The 16,235-nt window shown below is 42.8% G+C and overlaps 1 protein-coding gene and 1 long non-coding RNA gene across 2 annotated transcripts in view; one reads left to right on the forward strand and one right to left on the reverse strand.

Annotated features, from left to right (window-relative positions):
* Positions 1-16,235, reverse strand: part of CPED1 (cadherin like and PC-esterase domain containing 1) — a 459,182-nt gene that overhangs the window by 74,810 nt on the left and 368,137 nt on the right. The window lies entirely within an intron of this gene.
* LOC309554393 lies at positions 1,572-2,855 on the forward strand. The gene is made up of 2 exons (XR_014225231.1): positions 1,572-1,842; positions 1,902-2,855. It is a non-coding gene; the product is annotated as an uncharacterized lncRNA (long non-coding RNA).

Below are 16,235 nucleotides of genomic sequence, written 5' to 3' on the forward strand. Positions count from 1 at the left end.
AGTGTGCTTTAGTACATTAGGCGGCACATTCAAATGATTGGGCGGACTTAATGTAACACACATTAATATGCGTCCCTTAATGCAGCAAACAGTGTGAATCTAGCCATGAAGTAACTCATTCTCAAAAATACTGAAAGATCACAACAAAGAATTTAAAGATGGTTTAGTCATTTTAACAGCTTAATAACACCTGCTGAGTGTTTGTGGTTTCAGTTCCTCTGTAGTGAAATTTGAGGATAACTTTCTCCAATCAATGCCTATAGCTACAGTAGTGGATAAGGGCTTGTATTTTATTTCCTTTTACTGCTTGCTCAAAATATGTAAAATATTTTACTGAACTTAGTCTGCACATCGGTTTACTTTACTATACAGGTGCATCTCATAAAATTAGAATATCATCAAAAAGTTAATTTATTTAAGTAATTAAATTCAAAAAGTGAAACTCATATATTTTATATAGATGCGTTACACACAGAGTGATATATTTCAAGCATTTCTTTCTATTAATTTTGATGATTATTGCTTACAGCAAGTGAAAACCCAAAATGCAGTATCTCAGAAAATTAGAACATTACATAAGACCAATAAAAAAAATATAAAAAAAGGATTTTTAATACTTGAATATTGGCTTACTGAAAAGCATGTCCATGTAGAGCATAGTATGCACTCAATACTTTTTGGGGCTCCTTTTGCACAGATTTCTGCATCATTGCGGCGTGGCATGGAGGTGATCAGCCTGTGGCACTGCTGAGGTGTTATGGAAGCCCAGGTTGCTTTGATAGCGGCCTTCAGCTCATCTGCATTGTTGGGTCTGGTATCTCTCATCTTCCTCTTGACAATATCCCACAGATTCTCTATGGGGTTTAGGTCAGGAGAATATGCTGGCCAATCAAGCACAGTGATACCATGATCATTAAACCAGGCATTGGTACTTTTGGCAGTGTGGACAGGTGCCAAGTCCAGCTGGAAAGTGAAATCAGCATCTCCATAAAACTGGTCAGCAGAGGGAAGTATAAAGTGCCCTAGAATTTCCTGGTAGAAGCCTGCGCTGACTGGACTTGATAACACAGTAGAGGAACATCAGTATGCGCCTGTATGTATGAGCACCTTCAACATGAGCCTTGGACTAGCCAAAGCCATATAGGTGTTTGTAGCGCTGGAACCCGTCATTATTTTATATGGGAAACAGTACATAAACTGTTGCGCTAACTCACGTACTGTTTAAGGATATAGAGTGTCCAAAATTCAGTTCACATCTCAGACTTTAATCGAACCTTAACTGGTATAGTCTTATAGTGTCTGCCACAAAGGTAAAATGATTGTACAAACCCGATTCCAAAAAAGTTGGGACACTGTACAAATAGTGAGAGAAAAAAGGAATGGACTAATTTACAAATCTCATAAACGTATATTTTATTCACGATATAATATAGATAACATATCAATTGTTGAAAGTAAGACATTTTGAAATGGCATGGCAAATATTAGCTCATTTTGGATTTCATGAGAGCTACACATTCCAAAAACAAAGAAGTTGGGACAGGTAGCAACAAGAGGCCGGAGAAGTTAAATGTACATATAAGGAACAGCTGGAGGACCAGTTTGCAACTTATTAGGTCAATTGGCAACATGATTGGATATAAAAAGAGCCTCTCAGAGTGGCAGTGTCTCTCAGAAGTCAAGATGGGCAGAGGATCACCAATTCCCCCAATTCTGCGGTGAAAAATAGTGGAGCAATATCAGAAAGGAGTTTCTCAGAGAAAAATTGCAAAGAGTTTGAAGTTATCATCATCTACAGTGCATAATATCATCCAAAGATTCAGAGAATCTGGAACAATCTCTGTGCGTATGGATCAAGGCCGGAAAACCATACTGGATGCCCGTGATCTTCAGGCCCTTAGATGGCACTGCATCACATACAGGAATGCTACTGTAATGGAAATCACAACATGGGCTCAGGAATACTTCCAGAAAACATTGTCGGTGAACACAATCCACTGTGCCATTCGCCGTTGCCGGCTAAAACTCTATAGGCCAAAAAAGAAGCCCGATCTAAACATGATCCAGAAGCGCAGGTGTTTTCTCTGGGCCAAGGCTCATTTAAAATGGACTGAGGCAAAGTGGAAAACTGTTCTGTGGTCAGACGAATCAAAATTTGAAGTTCTTTTTGGAAAACTGGAACGCCATGTCATCCGGACTAAAGAGGACGAGGACAACCCAAGTTGTTATCAGAGCTCAGTTCAGAATCCTGCATCTCTGATGGTATGGGGTTGCATGAGTGCGTGTGGCATGGGCAGCTTACACATCTGGAAAGGCACCATCAATGCTGAAAGGTATATCCAAGTTCTAGAACAACATATGCTCCCATCCAGACGTTGTTTCTTTTAGGGAAGACCTTGCATTTTCTAACATGACAATGCCAGACAACATACTGCATCAATTACAACATGATGGCTGCGTAGAAGAAGGATCCGGGTACTGAAATGGCCAGCCTGCAGTCCAGATCTTTCACCCATAGAAAACATTTGGCGCATCATAAAGAGGAAGATGCAACAAAGAAGACCTAAGACAGTTGAGCAACTAGAAGCCTGTATTAGACAAGAATGAGACAACATTCCTATTCCTAAACTTAAGCAACTTGTCTCCTCAGTCCCCAGACGTTTGCAGACTGTTATAAAAAGAAGAGGGGATACCACACAGTGGTAAACATGGCCTTGTCCCAACTTTTTTGAGATGTGTTGATGCCATGAAATTTGAAATCAACTTATTTTTTCCTTAAAATTATACATTTTCTCAATTTAAACATTTGATATGTCATCTATGTTGTATTCTAAATAAAATATTGAAATCTGAAACTTCATTGCATTCATCGTTGCATTTTGTTTTATTCACAATTTGTACAGTGTCCCAACTTTTTTGGAATCAGGTTTGAAATATTCCCAAATCACACGGTCATGGAATTGGCTGTTAGATGTATGTGCGTGCTGCAGTGACCACTGACTGGAAACCATAGACATTCACAGCTATACATATGTCACAAGCACACCAAGGACTCTCTAAATTGGTCCAAAGCTTTATTTAGTGGCCACAGTATATTTACAAAGGCAATACGTCACTTGCCTGATGAACGGCTCTGAAATGTTGCCTTTGTAAATATGCTGTGAACACTGAATAAAGCTTTGGACCTGTTTGGAGAATCCTTGGTGTGTCAGTGACATTTTTTCAGCTGCGCCATAACTGTGGGGACACGCTGGAAGTGGTATTCTTACTGCTTTAGGCTGGGTTCACGTTTAATACAGATGCGGCTCACAGCAGGGGTCCGGTGCCTCCCTGTTCTCCGTTTCAGGGATGAATCAGGCCCAGATTTTTGCCTGAATCTGGACCTGGCAAAGGCAAAGGGCGCACAGGGCCCCACTGATGTGTGAACACTCTCCTATCATGTGAATTTGATGCGGGGAAACCGATATCTAATTCGCACTAGTGTGAACCCAACCTTAGAACAGGGTCCGCCATACATCGATTACAGCACCCGCAACAAAGCCACCAGCCTCAGGATAAACAAGCAGAAAAAGACAAAGCAATGTTGGCAAAACAGTACACAATATTGAGAATAAGATAAGCATCCACTTTCATTTAAAAACAGAGACATCAGGCCAGGAGAAGTGCAGAAGCACCAGTTTACAGGGTGCCACAGCATGACAGATCCAGAGTCAGGATCCACATACAGCACAGGAGGGCAGCCTCTACAGGAAAGCTGGTGAATATGAACAGCCAGAAATATAGTGCTGTCTGGTATGTAGTTAAATGTTTGCATTCCCTGCATCCTAGACAGGATCATCTGGCTGATCAAAGTAATCTGGGCGCCCTGTGTGTGTCTCCTCTGCAGCTTCAAAACTTCAATCCAGAGTGTTTATGCACTGAATTTCTGGCTGTTCATTATGGGCTGTCCTATGCATGTGTGTCATGCAAAAGAATCTCATGCACCTTTTCGGGCAATGAGCTTCGCGTTTTTCCATGATTGCTGCGTGATTCTGTCAAGTGGCAAAATCGCACAACTTTTGGGGCGCCATTACAAATAATGGCACCCAAACTCGCATTTTGAATTTTCTTGTGATTTGGAATCATGGGCAGGATTGAACCTTAAGAAAACTGCATAATGTACATGACTAAAACTTTTTTCATTTATAGAAATCACTTGGTTTATAGAAAGCTCTGTGTTTATTTTATTGTTACTATTGCTTCCATGAATACTGAGAAGTAAACATTAAAGTAGAACCAAACCCAATCACTAAAACCTAGCATGAGTATTAACATGTTAAAGGAGAAGTAGAGGATTATGGAAAACCAACCATACATGCTCACCTCCATGCTGCAGCATCTGTAGGACACTGGCCCAAAGACTAAGAACTGTGTGATCATATGATCACTGACTGCTCAGCTATTGGTCTTCTTCAAGCACAGGTCAGTGACTGCTTTCCACTCTGCTCCTCCAGTGCTCACTGGAGGGTCAGGCTTGCGATGGCATGGGTGTGGCTGTCTCTATCTCTAAGCCCCATTCTGAAAGATGGCGCCACCTGTCAATCAGACCGATGCGTGTATCCTGACAATATTGTCGGAATCCTTCCTGTGCCTGGCGCAGCTCTGCCCCATCAGCTGATAATGACCAATAATCCAGGTCATAGTAGAGCAAAAGTATGTGTACTCCTCTAAACCCTCAATAGAAGTAGAGCCAAAAAACCTTGACCATATTTCTCTTTAATGGCATTTCAAAAGCTGCTTTCAATCTTTCTAAAGTGTATGTATATTTACATTTTTTTTATTTATTTATTTTTTGGGTAGAAAAAAGAAGGTTTGAGAAGTGTGTGAAAATCTCTACAAAAACAAAGGGGAATTTCCCTCATAGACAGTTGTCATATGAACAGGTGTCCCCTTTGGAAGATTTACCCTCACCTCTTCTTTTGATGACTTCAAAAATTATGTTCACAAGGGCAAATTGAGAGGGTGAATTCAGCCAGTAGGGACTGCAATAAAAATTTGACATGGGTTCTAATTTTTCCATACTATATTCAAAACAATGAAAAAACAGTTGGTTATACACACACACTTTAAAACTTCAATTTTTATTAAAAGAATACTGGGTGAGCATGCCCTGAAGGTGTTTGTTTTAGAGACTTCCTGGTCTGGGACCCAACCTGTCTTACAACTGTACTCCTGCATTGTCATCCTGTCACATGCATCCCTGATGGGGACAATATCAGCAGTGCAGGCACATAATGTACACACTGTGGGGTTGATTTACTAAAGCGGAAGAGACTGTGCACTTTGCAAAGTGCAGTTGCCCTCTACGAGTGCAAGTTGCTTCAGGATTTAGTAAATGGGGTAAAGCTCCACTTTGCAAAGAATACCCAATCACATACAAGAAAAGTAAAAAAAAACAGCATTTTTGCTTGCACGTGATTGGATGATAGAAGTCAGCAGAGCTTCTGCTCATTTACTAAGATCTGGAGCAATTGCACTTGCAGAATGCAACTGCACTTTGCAAAGTGCAAAGTCTATTTGCCTTTAGTAAATCAACCTCACAGGGTCTACTGTTGTCAGATAGCCCATCCAAAACAATGATATGCAGCTGATGCTGGATCATAGAACATGTAGACAGGAACTGACTGAAAAAATCTGGAGGAGATCAGTAGCACTGAGAGGCAAACATCAGTGCTTTAACAAATTACATGTCATCCAGTTAGGGTGTAGATTTATTTTAAAAGAAAACTACACAGACATTTTTACATATTTACATCAATTTTACATATTTATTATTATTATTATTTTTAATATAAACTTTTCATATTGTTTCATATTCTTTTCTACTACATATATAAATATAAAAAGTTTATTTGCAAAACAATTTTTTGTATTTGTCAATCCGACACTCCGAGCATTATGAATTGTCTAAAGAGACAGCACAGCAAGAGAAGCCTCTCTTGAGATACATTTTGTTCCTGAAATCAAAGATAGAACATTTCTGGTTTGTTCATTCTTGTGTGTACATTCAGCTTTAGCTACTGAGTGCTGTAAATAACAGGCTTTCTAAAATAGGTGGTGGTAAGAAAATAGAGGAAAACGTGAAAATGACACTAGTGTTCCACCTGCTGGCTAGATAGAGAAATACATAATATTTATATGAAATATTTCATGTTTAAAATTGCTTTATCTTAACCATAATACAGTAGTTAGAAAGTAAATGTGCATAAATAGGAGTATTTGGACACTGGCAAAAAAAAAAAAAAAAAAAAAACAATGACAAGTCTCTGAATCCTGTGTCATTCAATTAATTCTAAAAAAATTGAATTTTCATTGAGAGACACAGGACTGACTATTGGGATGCCCAAAAGCAGTCCAACTAAAAGGTAGGAAACAGAAACAAAACACTAACAGGCTCCCATAAAAACAGTCTAGCTAAAAGGTAGGAAACAGAAACAAAAAACTAACAGGCTTACATAAAAACAACAGAAGTTGGAGCTGCCTGAAGGACCTTATTCCTGAAGTTGGAATGAGGCCTGAACCTCTACCTGATAAACCTTGAGAACAGAAGACCAGATGGCAGACTTGTCTAATTCCAAAGAACCTGAGAAGCACTCATAGATCTAGTAGAGAGTGAAAAGGTTGGAACCCAATCCTAAAGCATAAATTATGATTTGATTGAGCCAACATGAGCCAATGTAAAATGGTTAAGTGAGAAGCTGGTCCCCCTTTACAGGGACAATCAGGAATGACAAAGCGAGAGTCAGCCTTTCTAACAGAAGCAGTTGCTGTGAGATATGCACAGTACCAACTATATCCATACAGTGAAGGGATATTTCCTTCTGATGTACTGGGCCAGACAGAGGGATAGAGGCACAATGTCCTGGATGAGGTGAAAGGCCGAGGCCACAAGGGTTCTTTACAGGACAAAGCCACGAGTTCACATACATACCTCCAAGAGGTTATGTTGACAGGGAACACAACCTTGTGAAGGGAAATATCCCAATTGTGAATTACTGAAAGAACCAAATTAAAATTCCAAGGCATGACGAGTGAGCACACAGGGAAAGCCACATGGGAGAAACCCCGTACAAAGGTTTAATCAAACAATGGGAGGCTAGCGGTCTCTGTAATAAGATTGCAAATGCAAAGATCTGCTCCATGATGGTACTCAGGGCCAAATGCTGATCCAGGCCTAATTGCAAAGAGGTCATAATTCATCCCACAGAGTATGCTCTGAAATTAAAGTTTCTTACCTAATTTTAAGCAAAGTATGTCTACCATGTGAAATGGTAGACATTGTAGGAAGTGGACTTTCTAGCTTTTAGGATTGTAGAAATAACCAATTCAGAGATGCCCCTGTCCCTCAAGACCTCAGCAGCTATGCAGTTAAAGCCAATGACCATGATGGTCAAGATGTCCTTGGAATAGAATATCCTTAATATCTGGAAGAGCCCATATGGTGTTTGAATAGTGTTTGCCAGCAGTCTGGCAAAGTCATCCTCCCTTATGATTCTATGAGACAAACCTGTCCAAGATTTTGTTGAACTTGAAGGCCAGGAGGTCCAGATCTGGCGTTCCCCACCTGTGACACAGGTCCTGGAACACTTTCAAATGTACAGCCAGTTTTACCGGATCCAGGCATTGTAGAATCTAAATGGTGGTCCAGGCTGGAACATGACGTTCTGTCCAGGGCAGAATATTTTCTATCTCTCTTACTACAGCATGGCTTTTGGTTTCCTTAGGGTGATAGATGTATCATTGCTGTGGCATTGTCCCACAGAATCCTGCTTGGCAGAGTCTCTATTCAGGATGTCCAGTTTTGTAGAAATGGCATTGTCCCACAGAATCCTGCTTGGAAGAGCCTCTATTCAGGATGTCCAGTGTTGTAGAAAAAAAATAGATGTATACAGGAAATAAGATGGGAGATGTCCACTAATGAAGTAACTCAATGTTGTTGCTCTAAATGCTCTATAAATAGAGGGTCAGTGTGGAGGGAATGTAAATCTTTTCTCATAAGCCTAGTCTACTCCCCTAATGTTTGACAGATTAGCATTACAGTCAGGGCAGGTTGCAATGCAAGATCTGCTAAAAATCCTTTAAAGATCCTTTAGAATAATTGCTATCAGTGCATTATTAATATGGGAAACTGCGGGATCCATGATGGGAATGGCCGAAGTCAAAATAAAAGACTCCTCAAATAGGTAAATGGCTGTGAAACATTAAAATGTTGGGCAAGTGTGAACAGTTTTTTTTAGGAATTTCCCAAAAACATCAAGGACATTTGGTACTAGCAGGTGCACCAACAAAAAATAGGTATAATATTGGCACCAAATGCTTAAAATAAAAAAAAGTGGCTCCTGAGGTTTGGCCCTCATGGCCTATAAACAAGTGAGTCTTCAGAGACAGGGCCTTTTCAGAGGCTGTGCCATGCATCTGAACTCCAAAAGTGCACCACGACTAATTAACACAGTACACAAAGGTCTAAAAAAAACACTAAAATCATCTAATCCAATGGGGTCTGGGTATGGTCTTTAAAGCTCCTGCCGAAAATACACTGATCCTTATAGCTGTAAAAAGAGAACAACTCGAAATTGTGTAGGAAAATCATAATTAAATCAAAATAATAATATTTTTTTCTAAAACAGAAAAAAATGACAAAAACAGTTACATTTTTCTCAGTAGAGTCCCTGTCACATTGCATGTCTTTGTGCTTTGTAAGCATTTTTTTTTTTGGTCTTTCGTTATGTAAAATGAAGGAGAAGCATTTGCTGTATGGATTTTCCATAGTACCAATGTGTAAAAAAAAAACCACAATCTTGCGGGATAAATGGATTTTTGTAAGATCTTACCGTAAAATCCTTTTCTCTTAAGCTCATTGACAGACGTAGTCTTCTTGATTCTCAAGAGCTGGGTTATGTTGTCTCCGCAGGAGTAGGACTAGGCAGAAAGACAAAACGTTCTGGCTCCACCTTAGGGGCAGTCCCTGAGGGTATATCCTCCCTCTCTCTGCTACAGGGAATCAGTTCTGTTCTAAAGCAGTAACAGAGAATTTAACCCAACCCAACTCAATGATAGAGGGGCGGGTACTACGTCTGTCAATGAGCTTAAGAGAAAAGGATTTTACGGTAAGATCTTACAAAAATCCATTTTTCTCTATCGCTCATTGACAGACGTAGTCTTCTTGATTCTCAAGAGCTGGGACATCCAGAAGCAGTGCCACAAATGAGGGGTGGGATTGACAGAAATCAAAATCCAATCTAGAAGGCCCAACCGGAGCCAACCAGAAGTATCAAAGGACTCATCGAGTAAACAGATGAGACCTACCCCACAAATCCTCGAGGTAGACCAACAGTCTACTCAAACAGTGGCCTGCAGGAACCTTGCGGCCAGAAGAGGCATCTGACAATGCCATCACATGAACCTTATACAATATTGTAAAGGTATGAACCGACGACTAAACAGTCGCCTTGAAAACCTGAACCACTGACGCCTGATGGCGGAAGGTCCAGGAAACTCTAAGCGCCCGAGTAGAATGCGCCTTAAAAGGGAACGGGGGATCCCGACCCTTAGATAAAATAAGCCTATACCACCGTCTGTCTGATCCATCTAAAGATGGTCGCAGCAGAACAGGCAACCCCTTCTTAGGGCCATCCGTGATCACAAACAGTGAATCCGTCTTACAAATTGAATCCGTGTATTCAAATATATCCTGATCGCCTGAACTACATCCAAGGAATGCAACGCAATTCTCGAGGATGATTGGGCTAAGGACATAGGAAGGACAATACACTGTCCTCATTCAATGAAACTTTGAAACCACCTTAGGAAGGAAGGATGGATTCGGATGAAGAACAACCTTATCCCTATGAACCACCAGATCTGGGGAACAACAGGATAATGCAGCCAGTTCTGACACCCTGCGTGCAGAAGTGATAGCCACCAAGAAGACCACCTTCTGGGATAAAGTAAGCAAGGGAATCTCCCTGATATTTTCAAAGGGAGGTGTCTGAAGAACCGACAGCACCAAATTAAGATCCCAGGATGGTAACGGCGCGTGCACTGGCAGAGCCAGGTGTCGCACCCCCTGGATGAAAATTCCGCACCAAGGAATGAGTAGACAAAGGCTACTGAAAGAAGATCGCAAATGCTGAAACCAGACCCTTGATAACACTCAAGGCCAGCTTCTGCTCAACTCCCTGTTGCAGAAAAGCCAATATTCGGACTACCGAATAAAGATGTAGATGGAACCCAAGGGATTCACACCACACAATATAAGACTTCCATGTACGATGATAATCTTTCTGGAAGTCGCTTTCCTTGTTTTAACTAGAGTAGGAATAACTGAAGCTGACAATCCCTTGTCCTTTAGCACCTGGGTCTCAATAACCAGGCCGTTTAAAACCAGCGATCGTAAAGCAGGATGGAAGATCGGTCCCTGAGACAGTAGATCCTCCCTGAGAGGAGGTCTCCACGGGACGTCCGCCACCAGTCTGACCAAGTCGGCGTATCAAGCTCGACGAGGCCAGTCTGGAGTTGCCAGGATTACTGGAATTCCTTCCTCCTTTATCCTGCGAAGAAGTCTTGGCAGTAACCCAAGAGGAGGGAAGGCATACATTAGCTGGTATTGCCCCCACGGGGTGACCAGTGCGTCTGCGGTCTCTGCTAGAGGATCGCGGGAGCGAGCCACGAATCTCTGTACTTTTCTGTTGAATCGTGATGCCAACAGATCCACATCCGGGGTGCCCCAACGTAGGCACAACTGGTGGAAAACTTCTGGATGGAGGGACCATTCCCCCTGATCCGGAGTCTGACGGCTGAGATAATCTGCCTGCCAATTTTCCACCCCCGGAATGAACACCGCAGAGATAGCTGGAACAAATCGTTCCGCCCAGCGAAGAATGCAAGCCACTTCTTTGGCCGCTCGGACACTCTTGGTGCCCCCCTGGTGATTGACATAAGCCACGGCCGTGGCGTTGTCCAACTGGATCCGAACCGGGCTGCCCTGGAGCTGCTCGGTCCAGTGAATCAGACAAAGTCTGATCGCTCTCAGTTCCAATACATTTATCGGCAACCTAGATTCTTCCGGGGACCAAAGTCCCTGGACAGATAACTGACCGAGAATTCCTCCCCATCCGGATAGACTGGCATCCGTGGTCACTATCGTCCAATATATTGGCAGAAATGACTTTCCCTGGCTGAGCATCGGAGACCGAAGCCACCAGACCAGAGACTCTCTGGTCTGTTTGCTCAATCGGATCTGATTGTCCAGGGATTCCGGATTCCGATTCCATCTGAGAAGAATCTCTTGCTGAAGAATTCGGGTATGGGACTGGGCAAATGGGACTGCTTCGAAGGAAGCCACCATCAACCCCAGAACCCTCATGCAAGTCCGAAGGGAAGACCAGCTGTTGGATAGTAACAACTGGACTGCTGATTGAATCTTTCGGAGTTTCCCTACCGGAAGAAAAACTCTTGTCCTGACTGTGTCTAGAATTAGACCCAGATATTCGAGCCTCTGGGTGGGAACCAGAAATGACTTTTGCTGGTTCACCAGCCACCCGAATTCCTGTAAAGAAATCATAGTAATTTCTATGTTTTGTAGCAAGGTCTGAGGAGACTCTGCATGAAGCAGAAGATCGTCTAGGTAACCAAGAATCGATATGCCTCTTTGGCGCAGTAGTGCCAACATTGGGGCCAACACCTTCGTGAAGACCCGAGGAGCCGTGGCGAGACCGAAAGGTAACGCCACAGACTGATAGTGGTTCTCTTCTACGGAAAAGCGTAGAAACCGCTGATGTCCTGCGAAAATGGGAATGTGAAGATATGCGTCCTAGATGTCTATGGACGCTAGGACATCCCCTGGATGCAGGAAGACTGCTACTGTGCGAATGGACTCCATTCTGAATCTTCTTATGTTGACAAAAGAATTGAGTGCCCTTAAGTCCAGAATTGGACGCACTTTGCCCTCTTTCCTGGGTATTGTAAATAGGTTTGAATAAAACCCCTGAAAACGTTCTGTCCAAGGAACGTGGACTACCACTCCTTGTAGTAGTAAATCCGTGACTGCTCTCCGCAGATCTTCTAACGATCCGGGGATAGTTGAATATTGGAAGGGAAGAATCGCGCTGGTGGGAGAGATCGAAACTCGATCTTGTACCCTGACCTTATGACTTCGCAAACCCACTTGTCCGGGATTCTGGAAAGCCATGGATCCGGGAACCGGCGAAGACGTCCCCCCACCCCAGTTATGGGTGGGGGCGCACCTTCAGGCTTTGGACGATTTATCTTCAGGTCTGGAGGGGGCGGGCTTTTGCTTGCCCGACCAACGTCCCCTGAAGCCTCCTGAAGGAGCTTTGGAGGACTTAATTTTTTCACCCGCGGGACGAAAAAACCTCTTGTGAGCAGAAACAGAAGGCCCTCGTTTTTGACGAGTTCCTTTACCTTTAACATTTTGCGGTAAAAAGGTGCTCTTTCCACCCGTGAGATCCTTAATGATCTCATCTAAGTTGGCTCCAAATAGACGCTCTCCTAAAAAGGGGATATTAGCCAATGCTTTTTTGGAACCTTGGTCGGCTAACCAACCTTTTAGCCACAGTGTACGCCTGAGAACCACCGCTGAGAAAGATGCTCGCGCCAATAATGAAGTGGCGTCTAACGCCGCATCACACACAAACTGTAACCCCTGTATCATTTGTTCCAACAAATCTGATACCGCCTGAGGGACCTCTTCTAAGTCCCGGCGTAACCACTTGGTCCATACAGTTACAGCCTGCGAAACCAGACCAATAGCAATTATTGGTCTGAAAGCTGATCCAATCAAGGTAAACATGGTGCGAGACATAGCTTCTATCTTGCGATCCACTGGATCTTTAAAAGACGGAGCGTCTTCTAGAGGAATAACCGTGGCTTTATTCAATCTAGCAATTGGTGAATCCACCACAGATGGTTCTGTCCATTTCTTAATGAGGGTTTCCTCAAACGGATAACGTCTGTTAATGCGTTTAGAAATAGTAGAAATGCGTTTTGGCAGACTCCATTCTTCTTAGATTGGATTGCCAAAACATTTGGGCAATGGAAAAACCTTCGCCACTTTGATGCGTTTTTTAGTCCCAAAAGGGATTTCAGTTTCAGCTATTTCTGACGGAATACCCTGTAATCTTAAGGTTTCTTGAACAGATACAATGAGTGCGTTTACCAACGCTTCCTCTTTGGCTATGGCTGATGCCGAAACATCCTCCTCACTGTCTGAAAAGACAGTACCCGAGACACCAATCCCAGATGAAGTACCTGCAACTGCAGAAATAGGCTCAGAGTCTGAATCCGAGGTTTCAGATAATAAGGGGTTAGGCGGGGGTCGCTTACTTGCGCCCTGTCCCTGACAAGCCACTTCCACCCGGGACACAAAAGTTTCCATAATAGCGGACAATGATTCAATCGTCAGTGGGGTGCTGGAGGATCACGCAGACCCCTCGAGGGGATCCGGAGGAGATACATGAGTGGCAGGGTCCATGTTAATTCAGGACACCTTTGCCAGAAAACACAAAAAAACTTTTTTTTTTTTTTTTTAAATAAAAAAATACCTCTTTTTTTTTTTTTTTTTTTTTTAATTTTTTTTTTTTTTTATGTGTCTCCCCCTAGCGCAATAGTGCCCCTCAGAGTACCTGCTTCTCGATCCCACAGAGAGAGAGAGAGGGACCCCCAAGGCTCACCAACCGATGCAGTGAAGTTTCCAACCAACTGCAGTCAGCGTCTGTCTTTTACAGACTGGAAGGAGCTGTTGCTTTTTCCCGGGTAGAAGGACGTGGCTCCGCCCCCTGTGTACGCCTTCCGGCGTTCCCAGCTCTCCACGAGGTAGCTGGGCTCATGAAACATGGCCGCCCCCATACAGGAGACATTAGACTCCAAAAACATGGCGGCCGGCGTGACCTGAGGACATGCATGCACCTGGTCTACGGCAAAATGGCGGCGGACCGCCGAAATCGTTTTTCCCAGCACATCCACCTGCATCTCTGCTGAGTGGCGATTGATTGATCTACAGGAGATACACTACAAATAAGGTAGGATTATACCTCCTATGTCTGCTGTAATGCTACAGTCTGCTGGGTAGAGTGTTAGCTCTCAAACCAAGTCCACTTCCCACAAACACATACTGTATTTACCAGGGGGACTTTTAGTGTCAGATATATACTGACCATGTATGGAGGGGCCCATAATTCATACTGCCTCATAACGAGGAAAGAAAAAAGGGAACGTTTACTCACCATACCGAACCGACAGGCACCCTCTCTTCACAATACCCTCTCCACCGGGGTGGGGGGTTGTGGACCACTCCAGACGCCTCGACTCTCTGGTTCCTGGCGTCCAAGCGAGACTTTTAACTCGCAAGGTCAGTCCCTCCACTGGGACTCCGTCGCGGCCGACCCAGCGCGGAGCTCTGGTCTGCACGCGCTCGTAGGCAGAAACCGGGGTGACCACTGGATCTCAACATCCAGCCCGTCGCCCGGCCCCGCATACTTACTTGAATGTGTCGCGGCTGACCAAGCGCAATGCAATGGTCTGCGCGCGCTCGTAGGCCGGCTGGGGTGACCACTAGTGTCGCCCAGTCCGGCGTTTTTGCTTGAAGATCTCACAGGAAAAAAACACTGGAGAAAAACTACCTAAAAAATATTTTTTCTAAAGAAAAAATCTTGCCAGGACCAAAAAGATCCCAGCAAGGAACTTAGGTCCTTACTCCTGACTAGACTGAAAAAAACTGATTCCCTGTAGCAGAGAGAGGGAGGATATACCCTAAGGGACTGCCCCTAAGGTGGAGCCAGAACGTTTTGTCTTTCTGCCTAGTCCTACTCCTGCGGAGACAACATAACCCAGCTCTTGAGAATCAAGAAGACTACGTCTGTCAATGAGCGATAGAGAAACATCGTTTTTTTCATGTATACCATTCACATCAAATGGTTAACACACATTACAAAGATGTGAAATAGATATAATTGATTTTATGTATTTTACTGCAGAAAAATAGGAAGTTTGAATGGTTTTAAATTTGGAGTTATATAAAATGAATTGCCGAATGATATGCCAATCTTCTCACGTGTGCTAAGTAGGACTGCATCACCAGGCAGGATCACCAGTTATTATTTTAATGAAAGCTGCAGATTTAAAAATAGTGAAAATTATTTTGAAATTACATTAACATGCTAAAATAATACAAGAGTTTAGTAATTAAAGTGTTTTTGTGTTTCTTGTTTTTCAAGTGTTTTTGGCTTTTTTTTTTTTCATGCATGCATTAAATAACCTACAACTTCAAAACTTAATGGAAAACATCAGACTGCATGAACTATTCAAACTATTCAAAAACACACTAGAATACATCTAAAACACGCATACATTAGTGTGAACAGATTTTAGTGCTGTTCCTTGGGTCTTTGTATTGAATTCATACAGAAAAATTGGTTTTAGTGTAGCAATCCAACAATCCTCTTGTTGTACAAATATTTTCTAGTCACTATCCTCTGCAAGACTAACATTTTAAGTGGGTCAAGTCTTATCATTCATGGGCTGATGATGAACTCCTTTGACAGATAGTAAAGAAATTCATGTATACCTTCTGTTAAGTGGGATTTGTATTGCAGCAGCTCCACAAGTCTCTGCCTGACCCTCGTAAAACTGAACAATGATGGCATGTGTGTAAACTTGACATACTCCAGTCTTCCTTTACATTTTTTTCTGAACGGACCATGTGGTAGTCATAAAAATACTTAAACCTATGTCTCCTCTTATCTTTTGTCTGTTCACCAACCATTAGGTCAGAGGAGCGGAAGGCATATAGTATTTGACTACTACACATGTTCGACCAGGTTCTGCTAGCCCTGAAATATTATTATTATTATTATACAGGATTTATATAGTGCCAACAGATTGTGCAGTGCTTTAAAATATGAGTGAAGACAGTACAGTTACAATACCATTCAATACAGGAGGAATTAGAGGGCCCTGCTCGTTAGAGCTTGCAATCTAGAAGGGAGGGTCAAGTGAAACAAAAGATAATAACTGTGGCGGATGAGCTGAAGGAGAAAATGGAAGTACAGTTTTTAGGTGTGGGTAGGATAGGCTTCTCTGAAGAGGAGGGTTTTCAGGGATCGTCTAAAAGCTAATAGAGTAGGAGATAATCAGACAGATTGGGGGAAGGAGTTCCATAGGATTGGAGAGGCTCTGGA

This window comes from Pelophylax lessonae, assembly GCF_965119305.1.
Source record: "Pelophylax lessonae genome assembly, chromosome: 4".
Lineage (NCBI taxonomy): Eukaryota > Metazoa > Chordata > Amphibia > Anura > Ranidae > Pelophylax > Pelophylax lessonae.